Source organism: Lagenorhynchus albirostris, chromosome 2 (genome assembly GCF_949774975.1).
Source record: "Lagenorhynchus albirostris chromosome 2, mLagAlb1.1, whole genome shotgun sequence".
NCBI lineage: Eukaryota > Metazoa > Chordata > Mammalia > Artiodactyla > Delphinidae > Lagenorhynchus > Lagenorhynchus albirostris.
In genome coordinates this window covers 46,214,291-46,236,389 of record NC_083096.1, presented here as the reverse complement: position 1 = coordinate 46,236,389, position 22,099 = coordinate 46,214,291, and the positions used below count along the sequence as shown (strand labels likewise).

The window sequence follows — 22,099 nt, the reverse complement described above, 5'->3', positions numbered from 1 at the left end:
TTCCTCAAAGCCAGTGAGGGAGAGACAGTCAGCAGGATGGACCTCCTAATATCGTGTAATGTAGTCATGTACATCCTGTCACCTTTGCCATATTCTGTTGGTTAGGAGCAAGTCATGGCTAATTACGCTGGGAAACAACAATTACAAGAATGGAAAAATGACCAAAAGTAGGAAAATTACAAAATTGTATAAAGCATCATTCTTGATCTATAGTAGTTCCTGAACTCCTTTCCTTTGATATTTTTTGAATTTTACTTTCCTTCTTGATGGAAGGTCTTGGCAACTCCTTCAGACTCCCTCTGCTTCCCCAAAAGGCCCAAAGATGCACCAATTCAGAACAATATGGGTTTCTGTAACCCTAGTCAGCAATTTGCAGATCTAAGGATCCTAAAACAGTTTATGATCAGTTCTTAGCGTCTCTGCCATTTGATTCCTTTTGAGGGCTTTCATTACAGTGCTAGAAAAACAGTCTGCATTTTCAGAAAGAAGTGTAAGGCTTAATGAATGTTAGATTTGTGTCAGATCTGGTGACCAGTGGGCCCCTATGTAACTACAAGACCAGAAGTGTCTTGACTGTGAAAGGAGCTTTCTTACAGAAATCTTTAAAACTAGGTCTTAATCTCACTGTATGTCCTGGGATGTCTACTCTTTTTCAGAATGTTCCCTGTGTACTTGACCGAAGTTGTTCTGTCCAAAGCCAGCCAGATACCTGCTAGTGTGAGTAATGGTCCAGGACAGTTTGGAAATGGAGATGACCCGCCTCTGTCAGTCTCATTTTAGTGAAAAATAGGTAAAGTGATTTCTTTTGCCTGATCAAGTAACTTTGTAATTGCATTTACACTTGTCTTTCTTGTTAGGCTATGGGCTCCTTAAGAACAGAACAAAGAACTGTATCTTTAAAAAATTTTTTTAATTGAAGTATAGTTGATCTGCAGTATTATATTTTATCAGCAGTTTCAGGTGTACAACATAGTGATTCAATATTTTTATAGATTATACTCCATTTAAAGTTATTACAGCATGATGGCTATATTTCCTTGTGCTGTACATGTATCCTTGTTGCATATTTATTTTACATATTTATTTTATTAATCCTCTACCCCTGTTTTGCCCCTCCCTCCTTCCCTCTCCCCACTGGTAACCACTATTCTGTTCTCTGTATCTCTGAGTCTGTTTCTGTTTTGTTATATTCACTAGTTCATTTTATTTTTTAGATTCCACATATAAGTCATAACAAACCATGTCTTTTTTTATACATCTGTGTATCCCACCACCTTCCACAAACTGGCATATACAAAGTGCTCAATAAATATTTGGTGAATGAATGAATGCTGATTGTAGACTTGTTTAACGGTTTACTTTTTGCCTGAAGGCAAACTAAAATGATCCATTTGGACACCAGAGGGCACTGCTAAATAAGCACAAAATTTTCAGACTTCAGGAATGAATTAACTTGAGAAGTGGTGCTCTTGAAAGTTTATTTTCAATCTGTGGGAAATAGCATAAATAAAAATATAAATACGTTTTATGTGCTCATACCCCCCTCCCTTTTTCTTTCTGGTATGACTCTAAAATTACGCTGTCTACTGACATTAAATATGTGACTTGATTCATGCTTTACTCAAAATATAAATCTATATTTAAAAATCAAAGCTTGGGGCTTCCCTGGTGGCGCAGTGGTTGAGAGTCCGCCTGCCGATGCAGGGGACATGGGTTCGTGCCCCGGTCCGGGAAGATCCCACATGCCGCGGAGCGGCCCGTCCGGAGCCTGTGCTCTGTAACGGGAAAGGCCACAACAGTGAGAGGCCCGCCTACCACAAAAAAATAAATAAATAAAAAATCAAAGCTTGTTTGGGGCCAGGGTGGGTGTTTTTTCCTAGATTATGGTTTTGTTCATATCCATATGCCATGATGCATTTCATTTTTTCCTTGCAAAAGCCCAATATATTAGATAAAATTTCAAGAGCAGATCACCTAGCAACAGATCCCAGCTCTGAAACACTCATTGAACTGGCTAAATCCCAGTGGTGAGAGACATAAACTGCTGCTGTTATACCTATAAACTTTTCCGTTAAAGGGAAGCCCCTCTCTAGATGGGAGCAGGGTGGGGAAAGGGTATGCAATGATTCCTCTCTAGTGCTGTCTTTGCCTGTGTATTTTGGGGTCCCTAGTGAGTGCACCCTCTGCGCTGGGATGGCTTAGTAGAATGCTGAGTGATCTAGGTCCAATGACTCCAGACTGACTTATTTTGCTTCCTTGCCTGGGCCCCTCTAGGAGAATGTGTTCCTAAACACCACAGGTCTCTTGTGAAGAACATGAGGGTAGAGGCACTTTGGAATTCTAAGCTACAACTAGAATAGAATAATAATCTACAAAGTTCATGTAATCTGCGGTTTTTTAAAAAACTGAAACAGCTTTACACTTTTATATTCCTGGAACCAAGTGACTTAACCAAAACTTCGTGATATTTCATCTTTCTGAGCATTTTAGTTCTGAATTCCTCTCTGAGGTCACTTTTTCCATTGCAGCCCCAGCAGGAGGCCTTTCACTGCTGCAGCACAGTGGTTCCTGCCAAAGTTTATAGTTCTTCTAGACAGAAGCACTTTACTTATCTGCTGTATTTTACCTTGACTGTTCACATATGCAGAGTAGTGTCGTATTCTGAACAGTCGGTACAATTTTCCCTCTTTTCAGACCAAGAGCTGTCCCATTCCTTACCACCAACACTCCTGCAGCCTAATCGGCTTAATGATCTTTGAGTAAGAACTTGCTTGGGCTAACTAAGGGAAGAGTGTGGGGAAATCACGTGACTTATTGGACAGGTCTGCTTTTAAAATGTTTAGATGATTCTGGAAGATTAAATATCAATTTAACTAAAATCAAACAAAGATTGGCTTTTTAGATTGCAGAGTACTAAATGGAGGTACTATTAAGGAAATATTTAATTAAAGTTCATTAATTTATTAACATGCTAATTTATCTTCAGACATTAACTGTGCTTAGATGACTGTGGTAAGTGCTGAAGTAACAAAGGTGAATGAGATATGACCTGTGCTCTCAAGGAGCTCAGATAGCCAATTACAACTCTCCTAGCCAAAACTCTAAAAGACTGTTGCCAGTGTGAGTGAGGAATACCCATCATGCAGTGTATGAAGTCTGAAGTTTATGCGGTTTACTTAATGGTTGAGAGGTTCAACAACTTTTGGTAAATTAAACAATTTTCAAACAATCATTGTATGTATATTATTTGTCCCATAGGACTGAACATACAGAGAAATATTACACAGTGCACCTCTCAAAAGACTTATTTTCTGGCTTAAAAGGAGAAAATCTATGTGTACAAGTTACAGAGAAATATTACACGGGGTACCTCTCAAAGACTTATTTTCTGGCTTAAAAGGAGAAAATCTATGTGTACAAGATAACTGAGAATGTTACAAGGCAGTATTACATATAAATGCTAAATGATAGTTGTAAGGCAATTTATTCACTACCAAGTACTTCAGTACTCTTTATTTTGATTCTCACAACAGAGCTGATATTATTTACTTGCTATTATTAATTTATTATGCTTATTCAGTAGGTGGAGAAATTAGGGCACCAAGTGGTTAAGCAACAGCTTCATGTAGTAGCAAGTGAGTGGGTAATGAGTACTAGAGCCAGGTCTCTTAATATCTAGCCCCCTGTTCTTTTCAGAGTCTTGTATGGTGCAGAGAAATATATTAATGTATGTCAAACAGGCTTTGGGAAGAAAAAAATTAGCTCTACTTAGTCCTGGAGGGAGGTTTTTTTTGTTTTTGTTTTTTTTAGCGGTACGCGGGCCTCTCACTGCTGCGGCCTCTCCTGTTGCGGAGCACAGGCTCCGGATGCGCAGGCTCAGCGGCCATGGCTCACGGGCCCAGCCACTCCGCGGCATGTGGCATCTTCCCGGACCGGGACCTGCATCGGCAGGCGGACTCTCAACCACTGCGCCACCAGGGAAGCCCGTGGAGGGAGTTTTTTTAGTGATTTAGGGATCAGTTACATTATCCTCTTGGACTCTTGAACAAATGTATCAAAATGTCAAGCTGTGTGCGGGTAATTTGGAAAATCATATTCATAGGCAATGTATTTATAAGTTTTATTCCAAAGAATAAATACGATCATCTCCATGCTGTTATGTAGGCGAACCTAAAACAATAATTAATGTTAAATGAGAAAGAGCTCAGAAAGTTTCTTTGCTTGTTGGAGCTAAATTTTGTGCTGGTACAAAGAGCAGACTCAGGGAATTTTTAAATGATGATTTCACACTCAATGAGGAAGGGTCTTACACCATAAATATCCCCCAGATATGCTTGCTATTGCTTAGAATCCTACCGTAATTCTATTTCTTAATCATGAAGCCTTGATCCAATTTAATTTGAGAAGCATTTTTGCAGGACCCCATGGAAAGGCCCAGTGCTAAGATTTGGGGGGACTACAAGCCCAAATATTTATTATTAGAGAGTCAACAGATAAAGTTAATCAGTTGAATTGTTATATGAATTTCTAAATGTTTATTCTCAATTTCTGTACTTGCCTAATTGCAGACCAGCGATATCTTGTGGATTGACACCTGTGTACAGACCACACTTTGAGTAGCCTGTGTTAGAGCTCAGATGAGAAGTGATGAGAGCCTGAAACCCAACAGTAGCCCAGGTATGGTAGGATGGGCAAGATTATGATGCTGCTGGTTTACAACCTAAGGAATTTCCCAGGTGAAATCTGCAACTGGCTCCTGTAGAGAGAGCAAGGAGAGACTAAAGAAAGAGGCAGGCCACTTCTATTGGTAGGTGGCAGTTTTAATAAGCAAGGGAACTTACATACAAGGCTTATCTTGGGCAGCCGCAAGATAAGTAGAGCTCTGTACCCACCCTCCAGGATCTTAAAAGTTTATATAGAGGCCTTAACTGGATTCAGTCATGTATTCAGTCCAGATGGTCTCAACAACACATTACTATCTCAAGGCTGCATCCTTGAAAATGGCTCCCACTGTGGGAACTGTGGGCAGAGCATACGTTATAAGGACAGGGGAGGGGTGAGAAGCCTGCAATTGCCCTGGTCCAGCTCGTGGGTCAACGGGGGGTCGTGTCCTCTTGTAATCTTTTCCAACAGATTCAGTAAAAACCAGTGAATTAGTTAAACTTACGTTTATTTCTTGCTCACATTACAAGTCCTTGTACATAGACTTGGAAACTGGGAATCAGATCAACAGAACCTCCAACAGCTAGAATGTTGCTGGTTCCAATGGTCGGAAGAAGAAAGTGCTGTAGTGTCACATACAGCAATTGAATACTTCCAGGAGAAGCAGCATGTCATCCCTGCCCACATTTTTTTGGCCAAAGCGAGTCACATGGCTGGCCATGATGAACTTCAAGAAAGAGGAAGAGCAAGTCCACTGTGTTCCTGGACTGAGAAGAGGGGATAGTCAGAGAACAGCACTCCCAGATAATGAAAAGCAGAGGAAAGGTAGCAAGGAGGTAAATTTAACAACTGATTAGCTGTGGGAGCAAAGAAGGAGAGGAAGTTAAACCTCAGACTATTCCGAGTCACTTACTTATATGTGAATGGGTTTCAGGTTGCAATGGGGAGATAGTGAGAGGACTTTATAAGAGGGACACAGAGGTGGGAAAAGGGCCGACCTAGGGGCAGAGGGGAGTTTGGAAGAGAAACTTCCCCCGCTTTTATTGTCGGGTTCTAGATTTAATAGCTGAGCTCCAAAGAGAGATCTTTTATGTAGCAGGAACCCAGAATCACTGTAGACCTTACTCTTCTCTCTCTTCTGATGCACCATGGGCTGTTGCACAGACTATGTTGTCTGGTCTTTACTTCCTAAGAATGGGGGGAATGGAGGGAAGTATTTGTGCCGGTAGCGTGGGGGATTTAGTTGAACCCTGCAAGAATGTTTCTGAAGGAAGCTGGTTAAATATGGATGCGTGGATGGGACTGGGTTTGTGAGGAACTGGGGGCTTTTTTCGGGGGCTGGATTATTATCTAATGAGATCACAAACCTGGGGTATTCATGTAGATGTAGGGGGCTTTCAGAGTGTGTTAGCATGGGCTAGGGAGAGAAAGTTGGGAGTAGACACCAGTCCAGGGATTCCCATCAGTCCATGCTGGCATTGGCTGAATTGAGTATCATCCCGCAGTGCTTCTGTTCCACCTCAGTCACCGCTGTGTCCTGATCTCTGGCCACAAGATCTTTCAGTACTCTTTCAATACTCTCAGGCACTTAGAAAATATTTCGTTCTTTCCCTGAACTCCATGGCACGTGGGGGGAGCTTTTCGGCTATCTCGGGTCCTCTCCATCCCGATATGCTTTCCTAGCCAGACGTTCTTCTCTGCTGTCTCAGTAAAATGCTAGGTGAACGACCATAAGCGTCTGGGGTCTGTGAGGTTTCACCCGAGCCTGGAGGCAGCAGCGGGTGGCTGGGGGACGGCTGCTGGCCACAGATTCTCATCTTGGATGAGAGGATTTCCCCTGGAGTGTCTGTTTCTCCTCTGCAGTGGGAACTCAGCCAGAGGGGGTCAGGGCAGAGGGAACGGAGTACAGACCTCTGCTTAGTGACCCAGTCAAGGGTCTAGCTCTTCTGCTTTTGCTCTCACCTCTCCCCGCCACCAGTTTTTTTTTTCTTTTTTTCCTAGTTTTATCTTATTTTAGGAGTAGGAAAATACTATGACCATTCCCAGATCTATTTTTCTTCCAAACATATTGTTTTTGCCAAGATTTTAGGTTTTGAAACTCAAAAGGCAAGAATTTTCCTCTTTTGTTCTGTAGTATAATCCCATCCCCAACGCAGTGTGCCAAGAAAGACTGTATGGGAAGAGGTTCACAGGTAACAAGAATTACTGAGAAGGGAAAACATTTCAGTTAATACATCAAAATATTATCCTTCTACATTCGCCAACAGAAGGTGTTAATTATTGTTAACATGTATATTTATACTCACGAGAACTACATAATTTCCTTAGTGTATATCATATCTTACCAATCAGACCGTACCCTACCTATTGGCAATATAGTACTTGGCACAGGAATTCCCTGGCAGTCCAGTGGTTAGGACTCAACACTTTCACTGCTGGGGCCCAGGTTCAATCCCTGGTGGGGGAACTAAGATCCTGCAAGCCACCAGGCATGGCCAAAACAAAACAAAACAAAAACAATACAAAAAAACACTTGGCACAGAGTAAGAGCTCAATAAACGTTTTCTCTGATCACATTCGAGTTTATAAATGGACTGCTCCTTACCCAGTCCTATCCCTGCCATTCTAAGGGATAAAACTGCCTTTCTGCCCTGTCAACTGCATGTAGAAAGGGGAGCCCCATGTTCCATGGGCCACAAGAAGGATGCTATATGCTCTTGTAAACATGCTTATGCTATGAGATACATTATATTTTGATCCTTTCCCTTAGTAGTTTTGAGAAATCAAGACAGAGGTTTCTAAACAAAATATATCCACTTAATATTTTATTACACATTCTTTCCTATGCCAAACCTGTGCATTTTTACTTATCCAACAGTTTTTGGAGGGAATGTAGACATGAAAACGTTGCTAAATTTGGAAACTCTACTTAGAAATGGCAATTCCCTACTCATAATTATTAAATTAAATTTAGGTTTAAATGAGTATAATTCACCCACTTTGGGCCTTACTGTTCCACTTCTGTAAAATGAAGGGGTTTGTGCAGACAGTCTGAGATCCATTCTATCTTAAATGTTGGTCCACCTGTAATTGAAAGATCTTGCTGCATAAACCTTCCCTTTTCATCAACACTTTCATCACTTCTTCTCACCTCCACCACTGTATAAAAAAAAAAAAGTTCTTCCAATCATGGGCTTTGATAATCTACCATGAGAAATGTGCTAATTTGAAGTTTTGAAGCTCAGGAGGCTTGAAGGGCAGAGCTTTGACTTCAGACCATCCAGAGTGACATGGGAGAGGTAGGTAATCTCTTTGAGCCTCAGTTTCCCATCTGTAAAATGACGGACAAAATATGTCCTTCTAGGTTGTATTTTCCTTGCATGATGAAATGACTGTGCGGGGATAAACAAAGCCTTGCACATAATGAGCTATCCGTATGCCATTCCTTTGCAGTCTCCAAGCACTTCCCATTGATGTGCAAGTTGCCACCTTAGGAGGGAATACATGTAAATCGCTGGGAGTCCGGCCTCCAAGGAATGGGCCCTAGGTGCCCACTAGGGTAGGAAGAGGATGCAGGAGGACACCAAAGATAAACTTGGCTCCTGTCAACTTTATCAGGCCTAACCCTGCTGCTGCTGCTGTTGGTGATGATGATGATGGTCATAAAAGTTTTTGGTCCCATTTTGGGGAACCCTTTGAAGTCAGATAAACTGCACAAGAATAAGACAACTACTAGCTATGTAGTTGGCGGCTTACATCAAGTAAGGGAAATTTCCACTACAGGGAAGCTGTACTGGGATAACTCACTGGGATTGAAAGCAACTGAGTTAAACTTAGCTCAGCACAGCACAAAAAGACATTGAAAAATTCCCTCAAAATAGAAGCTGGAATGTTCAGGGTGGGTTTAAGTCATGGGCCCTGGCATGGAGCCTTCTGTTGATGGTAGGGATTGGGCCTCTTCTTGAAGGAATGAATAAGTGAAGAAACATGATATAATAACTAACAAACTGTATTTGTAGAGCCTGCTTACATTAGTGTGGGGGACATAGGGACTTTATTTTGTTTTCCTCTGTGTCCCCAGACCTTAGAACTGTGCCTGACATATAGTGGGTGTTCCCTAAATATTTGTGGAAGGAAGTAAACAAATGAATACATCTAAAATAATGTCAAGTGGTAATAAATGTTATGAAGAAAGTAAAGCAGGGTGAGAGGGTAGAATGCAACAGGAATGCAACTCTAGTTAGAGAGGTCAGGAATGGCTTTTCTCTGCAGGTGACCTTGGAACAGAGACCAGAATGCAGTGAGGGAATGAGTCTTGCAAGGATTAGTCATACAAGGACTAGCTTTGCAGGCAAAGGAAACAGCAAGTACAAATGTTTTGAGGTGAGAGCATGATGGGGTCTTAGATTTTGCATATTCAACAAGCTTTCAGGCAATGCTGATGCAGCTGGTCCATGGACCACACTTTGAGGAGCAAAGGTTTGGTCTAGAGCCTGACCATGGAGTCTGTAGCTGATATGAGGAGGTCAAGGAACTGAGAGGCAAGGTCGTTGCATGAGAAAAAGAAGATGAAAAACTGCATATGCAAGATAATATTATTATGTAAAATTATATGTGAAATGGATATTAAAAATATCAGTAATGTTTTCCTCAGTGAGGTCACATGTCAGGTGATTTAAATTCCCTTCTTTTTAGATTGTTCCAACATTTCTGTGTGTATTTATCAGAAAACTTTTAATTTCTAAAAAGTTAATTTTAAAACAGGAAATGTTTTTGGATAAGACACTGAATTCAAAATGTGTGAAAACATTTCTAATTAAAAAATTTTTATAGACATATGGGAATCTACTGGGGTTTGTTAGAAAAAGTTTCATAGAGGGGATGGTTTTGAAGTGAATCTTGATGTCTAAGTAAGTGAAACCTAAGTTTGAGCTCTTAGCAACTTCTCTTCTCTCTTCTTTTCCTATCCTCGGGTGGAAATGTGGAGGGATTTAGGGCATGAGTGGTGTACTAGTTATCTATTGCTATGTAACAGATTATCCCAAAACTCAGCTGCTGAAAACAACAAACATTATCTCACAGTTTCTGTGGTTCAGAAATTTGAGAGCAGCTTAGCTGGGTGATTCTGGCTCATGTTTTCTCATGAAGTTACAGTGAAGACACTGGCTAGAGCTGTAGTCATCTGAGGGCTTGACTGGGGCTGAAGGATCCACTTCCAAGATGGCTCATTCACATGGCTGTTGTCAGGAGGTGTCAGTACCTTGTCATATGGAGCTCCCCATAGGGCTGATTCATTGAATCTCTTAATGATAAGGCAGCTGGCTTCACTCAGAGTGAATCATCGCTAAGAGAGGTGGGTGGGGGAGGGGGAGAGGAAGAGGAAATTCCAACACTTTTTATGACACACTGATATTTCTGCTTTATTCTATTTATTTACTTAGTCACTAAGTCCAGTCCACACTCTAGGAGAGGGGAATTAGAGTCTACCTTTTAAAAGGAGGAGTGTCAAGGGATCTGTACATATATTTTAAAGCCATCACAGGAGGAATAGGGTATGATTGTTCAAGGGCATTCTAATTTTCATTTAAAGTGTGCTGTATAAGATTATAAAATACCATAGCTTGCTTTGTTAGTCACTGAGCAGGCCTGGTGTTTAGCAGAGTATGAGATGGAAAACATAAAGGGTAAGAAAAACATCTAGAACGTAATGCAAGCCACATATGTATGTTTAAGTTTTCTAGAAGCCACATTAATAGAGGTACAAACAAGTACAATTAATTTTAATAATATATTTTTAACCCCATATATGCAAAATATTTTTATTTCAACATGTACATATTCAATATAAAGTTATTACTGAAACGTTTTACATTCTTTTTTCTCTACTAACTCTGAAATCTGGTGTATGTTTTACACTTACAGCCTCAGTTTGGACCAGCCCTGTTTCAAGTGCTCAGTAGCCATATGTGGCTTGTGGTCACCATAGTGGACAGTCAGGTCTAGAGAGCAGGCCAGGAACAGGTCATTGAGAACCTTGGGTGGAATCCATGATGCAAACAGTGGGCCCAATAAAGGGTTTAAGCTGAAGAGGAACAGGAACAGACGTCTGTTTTAGAAATCACTCTGACTGTGCTATGGTTAGAACCTAGAGGGATGGAGTAGGTAGGACTGGACTTAGAGAGACTGCTAGAATATTCTGTGTAAAAGATTGAACTAGATTGGTTACACAAATGATAGTGAAGATGGCATGTAAGAAAGATAGTGCTAGGCTGCGCCCCACAGGCCTGCAAGCCCAGTACTTACCCAGCCTCAATACTGAAGAAAGAGCCCAGAGTCAGTGACGGAGACATCAGTGGTTTAGTGGCTAGGGGGAGCTTACATATCTGAAGCAAGGTCCTGGAGTGACACCTCCCCCTCCCCAACTGTGGCAGCAGAAGCAGGCAGGACCTCACAGCAGTCTCTGCTCCTGGTGGGAGGGGGAAGTTACCACTTATAGGGGGAATTGAGTTTGGCTCATCCGTTGCCAGGGAAACCAGCAGGTGGGCGTGCCCCTCACCACTCCTTTGACAAACTATCACAGTGGAGATAGTTCTGATCTAAAGATTAGAGCTGGCTGGGGCCAGGGCCAAGTACATAGGCATTTACTGATGAGGCTCTATGATTTAGAGGGAAGGTCAGTCAGGTGAGTAGGGTGTAGGACGGGTCAAGCAGGGGATGTACACAGAGCAAGAGAACAGCCGTCTTGGGTGGCCTGGTCATACGGATAGCAAGGAGGTGGGTTGTTCTTGGATGTGGAAAAGTAGGTGGTCAGAAAACAGAGAAGCCTAGAATGATTCCAAGGTTTATGGCTTAGGTGATTGAGAGGATACAAAAAGGAAATACTGGACACAGAACATACTTTGTTCTGGGAGGATGGCAAGGGAAGATTACAAATGTAGATTTGGAAAAGTTTTGATTGAGGTAATTGTGGAGGACAGAGGTGGAGATAACCGTGGACAGTTGCATGGGTGGATCTCGGGCTTAGCAGAGAAAACTAACTTCAAGTAGAATCATCACAACGCTTCTTCCTTCTGTATAACACTACTGTGAAACACTGTAGAAAGTTCCAGTCTTCTCACTTGCTTACGGTGGAGGCAGAATAAGCTGAGGAGGAAGGAGCAGAGCCCCTCAGGATAGGCCTGGGGGGCCTGCTTTCCGGGCCCATTGACCTGGTCCCTTGGGAGCAAGAGAGATGCCACAGGAGCCACACTAAGGGGTCATCTTAGAGAGAGGCAGGAACCCCTCAGCCTCCCATTGAGGGGGAAAAGGAGAAGGAAAGTGTCTGGATAAGATATTAGAAGTTAAGAATTCCTGTCCTGGAGTGTGGTTGTTCACCTCGTATGTTGTCTCCACCTCTGACAGTACGTTTCCTGTCAGTGAAGTGTGTCCAGCCACTTCTTTTCATTACTAGATGTGATGCTTTGATGCCAGAGTTGCAAACCAAAGTACCTACAAGGTAGACAACATGCAGGAGTGAAGCAAGTGCAGAGAGAGCGTGACACACTCGGCCAAAGGGAGCAGTTGCCTCTCAGCTCCTGGAGATTTTTGTGAGTGGCAACATGGACCTAGTTGCCAGATATTCTTATTTTTGTGTGTGTGAGTTTTTTGTGTGAAGTTTTCACACTTTTAAATGTTGGATAAATTTTATTTAAAACCCAAAAACCAAATAAAACATGTCTTCAGGCTCCAACTAGCCCATAGTCCACCAGCATTTGACATTAGTCTGAACACCTTTTTTGTGTCTATATATCACGCTTAATTGTGTTTTTCTACGTATGTTTCCTACTGTAACCACCAATTTTGTGTGGGTTGCTTTTGTGTGTTTGCTTTTTTGTTTTGATTCTCTAAGAAAAAATATAATGGGTCAGACCCTATTTGTTGATTAATCTGATTTCTGGAAACTGGACAGAACTATGTGAGGTAATGAGGCCCTTCAGTCTTTTCGGGACCTGAAACAGCAGACCACACAGAAAACGGCATATTCCTCTGGCAGATTTCGGCCTCACAATTGGGGTGGGAGAGGAGTAGCCAAAATGCACTTGGCCGTGTCTTGGGGATAACTCCTCTAATAAGGTCACAGATTATTTAAAGTAGATCCTGTGTTTAATAGCAGGATGAAACATCAGAGTCATTCATGAAGGTATTAGGTCTCATGATGAAAAAACAGTCTTTCCAGTGCTCAAGGCTAAATATATATATATATTTTTTAAATTGAATGAAGAATGAGGTAAGAGAAAATACAAGAAGAAAACTAGTGAGGGAAAATAGGAGAGAAATACATGGGATAAAATGGACATAATATGCATTACCCATGGGTATTATGGAGCTATACGCCTTAGGTTTACAGAAGAGAAACAATGCTTCTCTTATCGTGCTCCTTATTCCTCTCCCTTCTTTCCTATCCTATGGGGCAGAGTTGCTACAGATTGGCAAGATTCTAGGACACGGGACTGTGTTTGCCAGTAGGTGCATTAAAAGATCATGGACTGGGCTTCCCTGGTGGCGCAGTGGTTGAGAGACCGCCTGCCGATGCAGGGGATGCGGGTTCGTGCCCCGGTCCAGGAAGATCCCACATGCCGCGGAGCGGCTGGGCCCGTGAGCCATGGCCGCTGAGCCTGCGTGTCCGGAGCCTGTGCTCGGCAACGGGAGAGGCCACAACAGTGAGAGGCCCGCGTACCGCAAAAAAAAAAAAAAAAAGATCATGGACTGTCCATTAAAAGATTGTGCACAATGTCCACAAAAAGACTTATACACATATGTTCATAGCAGCTTTATTCATAATAGCCCAAACTAGAAACAGCTTAAATGTCCATCAGTAGGTGACTGGATACTGAGCAATAAAAAGGAACAAACTACATTTATTTTTATATATATATATATATATATATATATATATATATATAAAATTCATAAAACATTGTGTTGAACAAGAGAAGTCAGAGCCCAAAGAGTTCATACTGTATAATTCAATTTATGTAAAACTCTAGAAGAGGCAAATCTCATTTATAGGGACAGAAAACAGATCAGTGGTTGCTTGGTGCTTGCGGTGGGGGGCATGTAATACAAAAGAGCGTGAAGGAATTTTCAGAAGGGATGATGGAAATGATTATATCTTGATTGTTGTGGTGGTTACATGTGTGAATATAGTTTCAAAACTCGTCACACTTACACTTCAAATGGGTATATGTTATTTTATGTAAAGTATACCTCCATACACTTGATTTAAACAAAGAGGTCCTGAATAAAGATAGAGTTCTCTCTGGTGCTCTCCTGTACCTCTTTCACCTGTGCTGCAGAAACTGTCAATAGATTTAGCTCACCTTTCTGCTTCCATGTGACTTGAATGAGGGAAAAGTCAGGGCCTTCCTGCTTAGAACATGCCCAGCTAAGCTTTTGCTCTTATCTTGCATCATGAAGCCTTTTCATTTGTTTGGTTTTCGGTCTTCATTTTTGGCAGGTGAGGTGTGGTAAAATCCTGAAGTTGGGTTTGGACTTACAGGGAGAAAAGTTGTTCCGTCTCTAAGCCTTCAGACTTGCTCGTGTGCTCCAGCCCAGCTTACAAAGCCTCTGTGCTGGGGTAAGAGCCCAACTTTAGCTGAGAATGGGACACTTCCTTTCCTTTACCAGTGTTCTTTGGGTATATAGCTCCCTCAGGGACGTTTCGGAGAAAGATGGCTGAGGTTGAGGACATGATTTTGGTAATCCTAAAACACTTGGATAAATACTACCTAAACATCATAATTCTTTTTAAAATAAGTCTTCCACAGGCATACCATGCTTATTCAGGCCTCACTGCCTTTGCACATATCATTGCTTCAAGCAGGAACGTCATTCTCCAGTCTTAATACCTCTCTGGGCTTGTCAGATACTTATTTTTTAAAAATCCAGCTTGGGTCATTGTCCCTAATCCTTTCCACCCCCCAGTCTCAAAGCAGATCTGTGTATTTCTTGCTACATCGTGCAAAAGAAGAGACAGGGGCTTGAGTGTCATACAAGTCTGAGTTCACATCTTGACCTGCCACTTGATCTGCCACTATATATATATAGTCCCTGAGGTTTAGAGATTGATATACATATTTACGTGTTCTTTTCATTTCTGAAATGGCAATGATAATTCCTACTTTTTAGGCTGTTTTATATATTGTATGAAATAATTAAAGTACACAATTTGCAAAATGAAGATGAATAATATGTTCTAGCTATTATTATTAGACACTGGTGGCAGAAACAGCTCACAGGCTGTTCTTGCATCTGGGTGTGGACACATGGCATGGAGAAAATGGAATGTGAGTGCTGTGTGTCACTCCAGGGGCAAGGATTTTAGAAGAGGGTGTCCCTTCTCCCCTCTCTTTTCCTTTCCATTGGCTAGAAGCAGAAAACAAAGGGACCATAGGGGATGGTGGGACCACAAGATAGATGGAGCTTGGGGTCCTTAAATCACCACCTGGAAGAAAGCTGTCTGTCGCCCAGTAACACCTGCGTTGGACTGTATAAGGAAGAAACAAGCTTATTTTGTGTTGGGTCCCTGAAATTCTGGGGTTTATTTATTATAGCAGCTTGTGTTAATTACCTTAGTGAATTTAGAAATGGGCACTTTGAAGTGAGGGTGAATGTAAGAAAAACCTAAAATATGCTGCATTGACTCAGCAGTTGGATGGTGGGTGGCACAGACACTGATAGTGAAGGCTGGGAAGATGGAGACCAATGGAAGTGATGGCAAAGCATTTGGTAAATCTGTTGTTACTGATAATTTCAAAGGCAGGCCAAGTGCCTTACAAGCCTTTTTCTCCAAGTGAGAGATAGCTTATCACTTACTGCGTTTAACAAAGTATCACAAGACAGAGATATGCTGCTCAGGCAAGAACTGGTTTGTATGACAGCAGAAATGAAAGGGACCAGATAGAGGCCAGAAATTTGAGGCTTCACAGGACTGGAAGGGAAAACTACTTATTGGCTCAAACCAGTAGAAGATGCGACTGAAAAAAGGCTTGAACAAGAGGTGCATTTAAAAATCTCAATTTACTAGATGCCATGCTAGCTTCTATAGAGGTTATAAAATAACTAGGGACTGTTCTCTGCCCTCGAAGAGGGCAATTTACAAAAGTGCAATTTAGAAAAAAGGATAAAACATTGTACAAATGACTGTCGTGGACACAGTTAATGATTGAAATATTTGTTGCTATGAATAATGGAGGAATTACAGCTCTCCGGCGGGAGCCCAGAGAAGGGGTTCTCAAGGGCGCAAGGAAGCTTGGGCCTTGTTTACCCATCAAGCCCTCAGAATCATGAATGAATGAACCTCAGTCATCTTTCAAATTCATCTTTACCTTTTCGAAATATTAGAGTTCAAGTTTGGTCTGTGGAGTAGCAGCTGATACCTGGCGCACTGGAGGATCCTTCCAGCCAGCCCATGACTTCCCTATTGACATTCTTCCCTGATTTCACAAGTAGTTCAGGCTGAGACCTGCTCAGCTTGCCTCCTTAGGGCCTCATTTCTGTAAAGGTAGAAGAGGACCCTGCTATCCTCATCCCTCCTCAACTGCCCCGAGGCTATGAGATGGTCCAAATCTTAAAGCACTGTGTGTTTGCAGAGATTGCTTGTTTTTATTGTCTCTTGTTTTTTGTGTTTTTACATCTTTATTAGAGTATAATTGCTTTACAATGGTGTGTTAGTTTCTGCTGTATAACAAAGTGAATCAGTTATACATGTACATATGTTCCCATATCTCTTCCCTCTTGCGTCTCCCTCCCTCCCACCCTCCCTATCCCACCCCTCCAGGTGGTCACAAAGCACCGAGCTGATCTCCCTGTGCTATGCAGCTGCTTCCCGCTAGCTATCTACCTTACATTTGGTAGTGTATATATGTCCATGCCTCTCTCTTGCTTTGTCACAGCTTACCCTTTCCCCTCCCCATATCCTCAAGTCCATTCTCTAGTAGGTCTGTGTCTTTATTCCTGTCTCTCTTGTTTTTTTAATAATCATCTTTGGGCAAAGAATAAGAACTTACAGCTTCTTAGTGTTTCCTGGCATGGGCCTAGTACATTTTTATCTTGCTTTTATTGCCTCTTTGGCTGCAGAGAGCACTTATCTAAATATAGAAAGGTACACCACTATGGAAAGGACTGGAATAAAATAACATTTTCTTTCCAATCAATTCCCTTGCATCTTCTAGTGAACACCAGGTACTGTTCTTTTGTCAGAGTGGCAAGAGTGGGCAGCAAAAAAGAAATGATATTGAATTGTGGAGCTTTCCAAAGTAGAAGTCAGTGACTGAAAGGCTTTCCGAGGTAGCGGGGCCAAGGTAGTTAGTGCTCTGGGCTGGCTCTCCTGTGACCTTGGGTGAACCACACAATGACGGTAGCAGCACACACCTGTCCTTTGGAGGAAGGGCAGTGTAGTGGAAGGGGCGCAGGCTTCAGCAGACCCAGATTGGATCTCCTGCCCAGCTCCTTATTTACGGGTGACCTTGGGTAAATTACTTAAGCTCATCTATAAAATGGGTGGTACTAATAAAACCTATCTCTTAGGGCCCTAAGATGAGGTGAATATATGTAAACTATTCAACACATTTTCAAGAAATGGTAGCTATTACTTTTTGTAGGCTGGTATTTTATAGCATTAATGTTTCAAATGTGACCATATTTTCAATTTTGTTTCTGGGGAAATTATATAAGTTTATTCTCGATCATAACAAAAAGCAGCTCTTATCTACCATATGAATCAGATACAAGTCTCTAACTACCTTCATTCATTCTGGGGAGAGGGTTTCATTGCTGGAGGCAGTGCTGTGTAGTGGTTAGAGCGGGGGCTGTGGCATGAATCTTTGGGGCTCAAATCCTGGGGTGTGATCTTAAGCAAGTTGCTTAACTTCTCTGGGACACAGTCCTTTATCTGCAATTCCAAAATGAGATTTTTTATGAGCTTTAACCCACTTTGCATAAATCTTCCTAGTTTTGTACAGAAATATTGTGATTGAGTCTAGGGGACTCCCCAAGACCCTGAGGGGGTTCTGTAATATATGTTACATGTGCCATGTTATCTTTATTAAATCTGAATTCTGAATTTCAAAACTCATCTGGCTCTAAGGATTTTGGGTAAGTGACCCATGACACACCCTCATAAGGCTGTTTTGAGCTACATTAACTTCATGTAAGCCTCTGGGAATCCTATTGGCTATTATTGTCATCCTTGGAACAATTCTTTGAGGCAGCAATTATCATCCCATTTTATAGATGAGGACAATAGGATATAGAGACGTTAAGCAGCCAGATGGCTCATATGTGGTAGACCTAGAATCCAAACAAGACATTTCTGACACCAAATCCCATGCATCCTATTGAAAGATTTATTCCCAGAGCCCTGCACTTGCCCTGGCAGAATTAGTCCCAATTAAGTTTCCACTCAGAGAAGTTAGGAAACACCATCAGCTGGGGCTGCCCTTTCCAAACATCTCCGCAGGGAGACCAGCTCTGACGTGGGCTCCCCACCCTCTTCTCATGGCCATGCAGAGGAGGGAAGAGTAGGGGTGCTGGTAAGGCTCCCCACAGGGGACTGCCAATGACACAGCATGATGAGAGAGCCTGGCCTGTACACTGTCCTGCTGCACGCCTCTGTCCATTTTTCTGATGGCCACCCTTTCTCAGTTTGCTTCCCTCTGGAAGATGACACTGAGAAAAGGGTTTCAGTGCAAGTAGTTGATTTGTGAAACACAGGAAACACCATTTGCCATTTGGCAGTGAAGAAGGGAAGGAGAAGCAGCCAATAATAGGTATATTATTGTTCATTTTCTACTGCGAGTAACTGAAACTCCACAGGGAAACGTGAGGTCACAGTGTAAAACATATGCCTCAAAATGATCCCACCCAAGGGATGAGGGAGCTGAGTTATTTATACCCCATCCCTGGAGAGTCATTGGTTGAGGGTTACTCCCAGGGACGTCCTTGGCAGACAACCAGAAGCAGCATGGCCGTCTTCATTCTGGAATATGAAGTCTGGGAGATAGGAGTGAAGCACTGACAGGGGCTGGTACACACCCTTTAGCCCAGTTCTGTGTAGTAGCAGGAATAGCCTTATTTGTGAAAAGCCCAGGATGAATGATGTCTCATCCACCGTGGGTTTGATGTCCATTGACAGACTCAACTACCCTCAAAAAATTCCCACCATACTGCCTGCTGTGGTGCCTGAAATTGGTGCCAGTCTCCAGAGGCCACCAATAAAATGTCAGGATGTTACCCAAGAGAAGGAACAAATGAGCTATGACCTTGCCTTTCCTAGCCAGGCTTGCCTCAAGGGAAAGGGACTTGGATCAAAGATGTTTTAGTGGAAGAAATACCAAGACATCTCTGATGGGGTGAGTCATCACCAGCGAAGACCCTGGATAATCTGGGGTGCCAGCTGCCAGGTTGGAGGTAGACATGGAAAAGGTGACCTCTGAGGAGAGTGGCACCAATGGGGGACCCAAAAGTGTGACTCAGAGAAGGAAGGAGCCCAAAGGGACAATTTCCTACTTCCCAGTTGTATCCAGATCAGGGGGCCCGGAAAGGAAGACTCCCTTCACCGCCGCCGAGACTGTGAGTGCCCGGAAGATAGTGACCACATCTTCTTGTCTTAGTATTCGGAGCTCAGCACAATGACCAGTGACTCGTCTAACTAAACTCATCTTTCTTTTTTTTCCCAGAAAGAAATATTTCATTTTAAAATATATTTTCTCCTTGTGCTGTGTATACCTGGGCCTATGAAACCCCTATGAATGCAGGGGAAAGCAGTATTTTGGAACCGACCCCAGTCGAGACTCTCCTGGTCTTCATGTTCACGCAGTTGAACCACCAGGCTTTTCACACACTTTACATTCTCCTTTCAGGCGGTGATCTGCTGGACGCCAAGTTCTTAATCCCTTCTTCAGCTTCTGCAGCACTGGAGGCCATGTCTGGCCTTTCCTATGGCCTAGCTTCTTGCTCTTACAGAGCCTTGAAGCGAAAGACTCTATCCCAGTGAATTCAGTGCTTTGCTCTTGCTTCCACCTGCCAGTTCCTTTCTGACTTTTCTACTAGCAACCCTACATTCATACCAATGAGCTCTGTGTATTTCCACTTCTCCTTCTATAAAAACAAGCAACCCCAACACCAACAAGTTACTTATTGGCAGTGAGACTTTGGGCAAATTACTTAACCCTCAATTTATTTAGCAATAGAAGGTAGAGAATGCCCCTGACTTCCCAAGCTTGTGGAGAGGACTCAGTGAGGTTATTATGAACTGAATTGTGTTCCGCCAAAATTCATATGTTGAAGCTCTAAGCCCTGGTGTGACTGTATTTGGAGTTAGGCCCTATAAGGAGGTAATCAGATTAAAATGAGGTCATAGGGTGAGGCCTTAATTCAATAGGACTAATGTCCTTATAAGAAGAGGAAGAGACACCAGGGATCTTTCTCTGTCTCTCCTTGTGTGCACAGAAAAAAGGCATGTGAGGACACAGTGAGAAAGTACCATCTGCAAGCCAGGAAGAGAGGCCTCACCAGAAACTAAATTTTCTGGCAGCTTGATCTTGGACTTCTAGCTTCCAGAACTGTGAGAAAATTAATTTCTGTTATTTAAGCCCCACAGGCTGTAGATTTTGTTATGGAAGCCCTAGCAAACTAATACAGAAGTAACTCATATAAAGGGCTTTGCTGTGGCACCTGACACAAGGTGGAGAGTCATTAAGTGTAGCTATTGCTATTACTATTGCTTCTAATAAAATACCCACCCTTCTAGGAGAGAAAGAGAATTCTAGAAATCCTGTACCAAACAGTTGCAAATCCATGTTAAGCTTCCGATGAGAAATTGAGGACGTCAGAAAGAAAGCAAACCACACTCCCTGAAATCTTCCAATCCTATTTCTGTATATAAGTCATAATGATTTGGGTCAGATAATATGAGTGCATCTTTCCTCTGAGGAACTTAATGTGCTTTTGCCAACTACTTATCCATCAGGCAAATGTCTGCATCCTGAGGCTGAGCTAAGAGAATGTCTTCGATGGCCAGGTGCCTGAGACCAGGACAGTGCACAGGGGGGCACTAATAAAATATGATAATTGCATTTGTTCCACTCTCTCTTTAGTTTAGGTTGTGCAGTCTGGAAGCAGGCCAGACTGGTCCATTTTAGGAATTGTGGGGTTGAGCTTACAGTACAAGACATATTTTCCTTCAAGTTGGCCTTGACTAATGGCTGTTCTGTTTCTTAGAAGCATAGCTAACTCTGACTCATGGACACATCAGGGAGAGGGACCTCCCAAAACTCCATTCTCTCACCAAAACTCTGAGGTTCTGGTTTCATAATGCTGTTTACATTCCTCAGGACGCCTCCACCAGGGCCCTCCAAGTAGACTTCTGGGCTTCGGACCTCCTATGGACAGATCGGGGAGGGGACAGAAGAGGCCTCTTAAGCAACTGTAATTCTTTTTGTCTTTATTTTTAATCCAAATGAATGCATTAGAGATGGTACTAAAATCTATGTGGGAAAAAAGAACCATCTGAGATCATTGGTCAGAGTTCTAAGTGGTGTGGAAAGAGAAAAAAAAAAGTGCTGAGTCCTGATAAATGGGAAGGGGGTTACATTGGCTAAATTGAAACCAGTTGAAGGGGTTCTTTTGTCTGGGTTTTTTTTTTTCCCCTCAAATTTCTCTTTAAATCAGTGTTGTCCTGCTGTCCCCAGAGACTACAAAAGACACAGATCAAATTTCTATTGTTCTTTCTTGCTACTGCCTCTCCACCGACCCTGGCTTCACCCAGAAGGGTGTTGTAGCCTATAGGATCCCTTGCCATTTATTCCTCTGTCACAGATGGATGAAGTACTCGAATATGAATCATTAAACCTACTGCTTTTTGTATCTCCCAGATGCTAAGTATTTGTTCTCTGATTCAACGTTGATTCAATGTATTCATTAAATCCAAACATTTACTCAACACTCACCATGTGCCAGGCCCTCTTGAAGGCACTGGATATGCTAAGGCAAATGAGACATAGATCCTGCCTTCAAAGAGCTCCAGTTTAGTGGGAGAGCAGAGAAATAATTACTAACACATTGTGGAAGAGGAGGACGGAGCATGGAAAAAGGCTTTGAAGAGAGTACCAAGGGATATGGAGCTCACCTTCCAAGAGGGAAGAAGAAGAGAAGCCCCTTAGTGGGAGGGCAAATGTAATGGGGAAAAAGCAGCAGCCAGCTGATTGCTTGTGAAAGAATCAATCTTTTTAATATACGGCCGAAAGCAGCTAGGGATGTCAGTGTAGACTGCAGACGGCTTTAGCTTGGGCACCAAGAAGCAGCCTCGGAAGGTGAAAGCCTGAGTGGAAGGAACTTTCTCATATTGAGCAGCACTGTGTAATCACTTGGCTCAGAATGGATGGAAGGAAAAGAGGGA

General features: G+C 42.4%; 1 long non-coding RNA gene across 1 annotated transcript in view; it reads left to right on the top strand.

Annotated features, from left to right (window-relative positions):
• The first annotated feature begins 652 nt into the window (after positions 1-652).
• LOC132515793 (uncharacterized) overlaps positions 653-22,099 on the top strand; it is a 60,739-nt gene continuing 39,292 nt past the window's right edge. The window contains exons 1-2 of the long non-coding RNA XR_009539187.1: positions 653-790; positions 4,569-4,677. This is a non-coding gene — a long non-coding RNA (uncharacterized LOC132515793). The remainder of the gene's footprint in view (positions 791-4,568; positions 4,678-22,099) is intronic.